The 6,103-nt window shown below is 41.8% G+C and overlaps 1 long non-coding RNA gene across 1 annotated transcript; it reads left to right on the forward strand.

Annotated features, from left to right (window-relative positions):
- The first annotated feature begins 3,433 nt into the window (after window positions 1–3,433).
- Window positions 3,434–5,564, forward strand: LOC117310057 (uncharacterized). Its single transcript, XR_012329000.1, has 3 exons — window positions 3,434–3,505; window positions 4,621–4,747; window positions 5,469–5,564. It is a non-coding gene; the product is annotated as an uncharacterized lncRNA (long non-coding RNA).
- The last annotated feature ends 539 nt before the right edge of the window (window positions 5,565–6,103 follow it).

Consider the following 6,103-nt stretch of genomic DNA (forward strand, 5'->3'; position numbering starts at 1 on the left):
ATACTCTTTAAAAAAAAAAAAATTGAAGTATAGTTGATTTACCTTAATATACTAGCTTCAGGTGAAATATTCTTTAATGTGTACGGGAGACGGAATTGAAATGCACGAGATAATAGGATTGCCAGGCATTGTATGAGATACAAGCAAAATGTCCTCAGATACAATGAAATACTCACCACATCCCCTGGTTTAATTTTTTCCATTTGGGAACCAGGAATTTTAAACTTAAACAGCCATCTCCACACCCGTAAGATTGCCACTCAAATGTATAAATCAATTGTGAATGACATGGAAGAAAAATTATCTACAATAGTTTACTATGTAGGAACTTTTGTATGGATTTCCCCACTAACCAAGAACTAAAGTATAAGATTGTCTTCCCATTTTCTTTGCATAGTTAATAGATTCTTAACATGTTCTTGAAAATACTACGTGGCCAGTGCTTTAAGAGTCATGTTCTGCATCCCAGCAATGTATCTTCTTTTGTCACCTCATTATTTATATTTCACGTTTTCACAGTTCCTCATCTTGCATTTCACTTTTAATTCCAGATTTCTCCCAGGGAATCCCAGCTTCATTTCCACAGAATCCCCATGTGTCTGATATCCTGTTATTCTGAAGATACATAATGGTTCCCAGTATAGAGAATGCACTCAACAGTGTTTACGGTTGAAGAAGGGAATGAATGGATCTTCTCACTATCCCTGGACATGACCTTACATCTTTGCTCTCCAACACTGTGTGAGGATTACAATTTCCGATTAGTCTGGAAAATCCAATCAAATTGAACAGGGTGTGGCTCACAGACTGAAACCTATTAGGGTCGGTAACCTTCTGAGAGGGTGGATCCTGGAATGTAGCCCAGATTGGGTTATAAACTGTTATCCAGGTTTAAAGGAAAGTCAGACAGGCAAAGGGATGCATTTTTCCAGAGAAGAAAAAGCTGGACAGTTTGGGGCTTTGGAGGAAGAGAAATTGGCTGCTTGCTCTGGTACTTGCCTCAGAACCCATTTGGCTTCACCAGCTCCTCCAGTTTGGGGTTTTGGTGAGTCCTCCAGACCGTGAGATGTGCCTTGGCTTCATTCCATGAAAATGTTGTAAGTCCTATCTGTCTTTACACTTTTGCCCTATCAAAGCAGCCTCTTATGGTCTCTGAATCGTATTGTGTCAACATGTATTTTGCCACCATCATTTCCTACTCTTGACTGTACATGTCCCTTTTTTCAACTCTAACACTGTTGTCTTGAATCTATTTAGTTATTTTATCTGCCTAACCTAAGATTGTAGCCTTGTGCTCTCCCAATACAGTGACGACCAGCTGCATGTGGCTAGAACATTCAAATTAATGAAATTAAATAGCTAAACTTCACATCCTTGGTAACGCCAGTCAGATTTCAAGTGTTCTGTTACCACGTGTGTGTGGTAGTTTCTGTATCATACATTGCATATGTAGAGCATGTTCTTCGTCTTGGAAAGTTCTATTGACTGTTGATCTACACTTTTTTTTTTTTTTTTTTGCGGCACGCGGGCCTCTCACTGTTGTGGCCTCTCCCGTTGCAGAACACAGGCTCCGGACGCACAGGCTCAGCGGCCATGCCTCACGGGCCCAGCCGCTCCGCGGCATGTGGGATCTTCCCGGACCGGGGCACGAACCCGTATCCCCTGCATCGGCAGGCGACTCTCAACCACTGCGCCACCAGGGAAGCCCCACATCTGCTGTTTCTATTAATTTGTTTCTAAATACCTCATTTTCTGCCTCTGTGAATTATTTTTCTTTTATGGGTTTCATCAAGTGATTTTCTTCATTTCTTACGTGTCTTGTGATAGATTTTTATGTTGAAATAATTATCTCAAGGTAAAATAAATCTCTTGAGATATTTATTTTAATTCTTCCCCCAAATTAATACATATTAACCCACTTTGATTCCTCTGACTTGTAATCTGGACGTAGCCAGGGTTGCCTAGGTTCCGTCTTCTTTCTACTTGTAAGGCGGCTCTCTTGCATATGCCTGGGGTTTCCCTGGATATAGGGATTTACATATTCCTATTATCAAGAGAAGAAAAATTCTAACTGTAAAAAAAGACATTTCGTTTCACCTTCAAATTTGCCTTGAAGGCAGAACCAAAGGTAATCCGTGGCCAACTCTTGATTGGTTTTCCTAGGAAGCCCCTCCCACCTTGGATTTCCCAGGTGCTCTGGAAAATCCAAACACTAAACTTTTTCTTGAGTGTGTTTTGGGCATTGAGAATTGTCCTGGACACTTGATTCCAATCCACAATAAACAGATGCCGGCATTAACCCAAGGCTTCTCTTTATTTCTGATAGAAAATGATCACTGCGCTTTCACTTTGATTGTGGCGGGAGTTCAGGAGAGAAGGAACTTGAGAGCAAATACCTTTAGAAGATACTTCTGTTTCAAGATAGACAGGATGTAATGAGGGGATTGATTGTGCATCATACAGGGAGGTTTCCCCCAAAACTGGGCGATAAAAATGAAGACATAAATAACAGGGAGCTTCTTCTGATGGTTAATGTTAGCGGTCATATTACAGGTAAAACCTAGGTGATCTTTGTTACCCTAAAGGAATTTGAACACAGGACACAGACTGAACAAAATTAAATGACAGCTGATCCTTCTAGATGTGTAACTCTGTCATATATTAAAGTTTTTGGAACCTCTGCATGTCATTGGTAAATAAACCAATTTTCTGCTAAACCTTAGCCATTCCATATTTCTGAGCATCCTTGACACAGAGGGTTGAGAGAGTCCACGACAGGAACACTGACTCGTGTACACCTGCTTCCTTCTGGAGCAGCGGATGTTAAGGACGAGACCGGAAGCGTGGGTGCCACGGTCCCTCCAAGTGGAATAAGCCCTTGGTTTAACTGCATCCTGAAATAAGTCCTCAGCTGATTAATATCCACGTAGATGGGGGACAGAACTAAAAGTCAGGGTTGAGGGAGAGCTGGAAGGCAGTGAGGTTCCAGCGGGCTGCCAGGGGTGTTGGAGGACCACTGTGGGTGCATAAGGGAAAAGAATGATCTGGGGATTTCCAGTGTTTCCTACAGGAGGAAACCAAACTGTACTCCGGCATGAGTCAGGGTTCCCGAGGGTTTGAATCAAGGAGGACACTGAATGCTTCTGGATGCCCTAGGCTGCTGAACACACAAAGTCAATGCTTAGCACATTCTTATTTGCAAGCTCTCTGAACTTTGACTTTCTGTCTTAGCAACCACAGCTCTAGCTTCTTACATGGGATCTGGGAGAGAAGAGACTGCACCATATTCTTAGGATGCACCACTGGTTTCTGTTTGCTGGGCTGGGGTCACAGCCAGGTGGAGGTGGGGGGCTCCATTTCAGGTGGGTTTGGAAGTTGTGCACAGGACTGGAGTCTCATGGCTTCTTCTCCATCCTCAGATTTGCGTGTTCAGTGCTTGGATTGGCTGTGAGTGAAATCCTGAGAAAGACTCCTGGCGACTGAGTTGTTGACAATGGAGCCTCTGGTGAGTAGCGACGCCTTCTCTTGAAGCTACACCCCAAGTGCCATTAGCAATCGTTCCCTCATTCACACCTTCCACCTCTTAGTAATTCAACTTTTATTCATATCCGATAACTGGGAGGAATGCGTAGGGAGGAGTATTTTCTTAACTGTGCTGCACAGAAAGGAGAAACAGTACAGTAGGTAGAATAAAATTAGGTTGTCTCATAGATTTTTGAAAAATTGGAGAAAACAAAACCAATCACTAGGCTTCTTTCATCCCTCAGCATGGAGATGAGATTAGATTACAAGAGAAACAGTGATAACTAAGGTCAAGGTCCCTGAAAATCTTGAGTGGGAGTCCTCATGCCACAGCGATGGTCAGGCTAGGTCTGTCCTTCACTCCAGCCACCCGAGTCCCCGGCTTATTCTGCTGAACCATCCGACCTCAAAGTTTGTTATGAACACCTGCGTCCTGTAGTGTTAAGAGAGAGAACACCTCCTGGTACCAAGTTCTGTATGAACCTTGCTCAGTTCTGAGGAATGTTAGGCATTTCTTCATGATCCTCTGACAATTGCATGATTAGTAGAATAGTGTTTTGTGTTTAGCATAGGTTTGCTAGAATGGAAACACTTCATACAATTATATATTTGATGATTTCAACACTCATAACAAGTAATGAAAGAATCAAAGATTCCTCTAGAGACATAATTTAAACCAATAGTCATGTTTTCAAAGTAGCCCATCATGGTTATTGTTTGTCTTGTCATGAATCTGTAGAATTCCTTGAAATTAATAAGGAAGAGAGATTGAGTTATGAATATGCAAGTGAATATTTTATTATCAACTGTCTGGAAGTCCTAATTTCCAGGTTATTGAAAAACTTCTACAATGTATTATAACACACTTCAAGTGATATTTCTGTGAAATAAAGCTTCATGATGTCACAGTGTTTAGGTGTCCGTGAATGTACCTGAAAGGCAGACACCAGCTCAGCGCTGGCAGAGAACCGAGGGGAACCCCACACAGAGCGTGATCCTTTATCCACCCAGATCCCATCACCTCCTCATCTCAACCCTCCCACCCTGGACAGTGGTAGGGACCGCTCTGTCTAAACCAGAACATCCCCGATGTTATAGGAATCAGTGACGTTTGAAGATGTAGCGATCAACTTCACCCAGGAAGAGTGGGCCCTGCTGGACACATCCCAGAAAACCCTGTTCAGAAACGTGATGCTGGAAAATATCACCCACCTGGTCTCCGTAGGTGAGTCTGTCAACACGGATGTACGTGCACGTGTGTTCACTGCATTCATTCACTCACCGAACAAGCATTTAGATCAGCTTCCCCGTGTCCCACTCCAAGTCCTTCTTGCTTCTTTGATAGTCCTCATAACTACTTAAAACGAAGACGTTTCTTTTCACGGCACTTTTCATTACTACACTGGAAAGTAATCTTGGCCACATTTCATATCTCTGTGGCTACTCAGTGTTTACACTCAGAACAGAACTGGGGATTCAATGGATATTTTAATGCATAAGTAAATGGATCAAATATTTTAAAAATGATTCTTCTGTTCTAGTCATTCCATGAAAGCTTGAGACCAGAGTCGTGTATATGACATAATTTTGATGATTCCTGTAAGGCGTATCCTTACTGGCTCCTGTTTGAAAGTAATATTCAGCCCACTGTAGAGTCTTTTAATCTTTCCCATTTGGAAAACACTGAGGATTCTGTAATCTCTCTTTGAACTTGTGCACAGGCATCAGCCGCTAGAGGGCCTCACTGTGTTTGCTGCTGCTCTGGATTTCCTCCTGGTCTGCTGAAGGACCTTCACTGTTCTGTCTGTTGAAGATGTTGTTGCCTGCACTGACCTTCAATTATCTCTTTATTTTCCTCTTTCCCTTACCCTGGACTTGAGCACAGCAAAGGGTAATTAGCCCAGACTCAAAATCCAACGCTTTTTTTTCTTTTTCAAATCAAACAGGGTATCAGATCAGCAAATCAGATGTGATTTCCCAGCTCGAACAAGGAAAAGAGCTGTGGAGTGAAGCAACAGGATGCCTCCAAGGCCAGAGTCCAGGTAAGAATCAGGGGCCTGTGCTTCACTGAAAAAGAGTTTCAGTCAGTTTGTTAAGTCCTTGGAAACACCAAATGAAAGTTTTATGATGTGAGCGATACATTCTAAACTGGAAATGAGGACACTGGGCTGAAATTCTTCATGTTGTTATCACTCTTTGCATCTAGCAATGAAAATTCACATTACTTCCTGCCATTTCTATTCTTTAAGGGAAAGGGTGCTTGTGGACTCACTGCAGTTAAACTTTCACATAGTGATTCTTGTCCTGATCGCCCCATTTAATGTGTTTTCCATCATTTGCTGACCCAATGTCTCTCCACAACATTACATTTTTATATTTTAATCCTGTTTTTCTCTAATAGACAATGACTTTTAAAGTATTTCTACTACCTTGAGTATTTCTTTATTATACATTGTTTCTCCAACTAAGTGCCAACTTTTGAAAGATACTCACATGGACCTTGGTGTTTGTTTACATTTTTATTTCCCTAATTGCATTTTAAAATTTATATTTTTTCCATTTCTTTAGGCAGTGAAAGTCC

Source organism: Tursiops truncatus, chromosome 21, assembly GCF_011762595.2.
Source record: "Tursiops truncatus isolate mTurTru1 chromosome 21, mTurTru1.mat.Y, whole genome shotgun sequence".
NCBI classification, from domain to species: Eukaryota; Metazoa; Chordata; class Mammalia; order Artiodactyla; family Delphinidae; genus Tursiops; species Tursiops truncatus.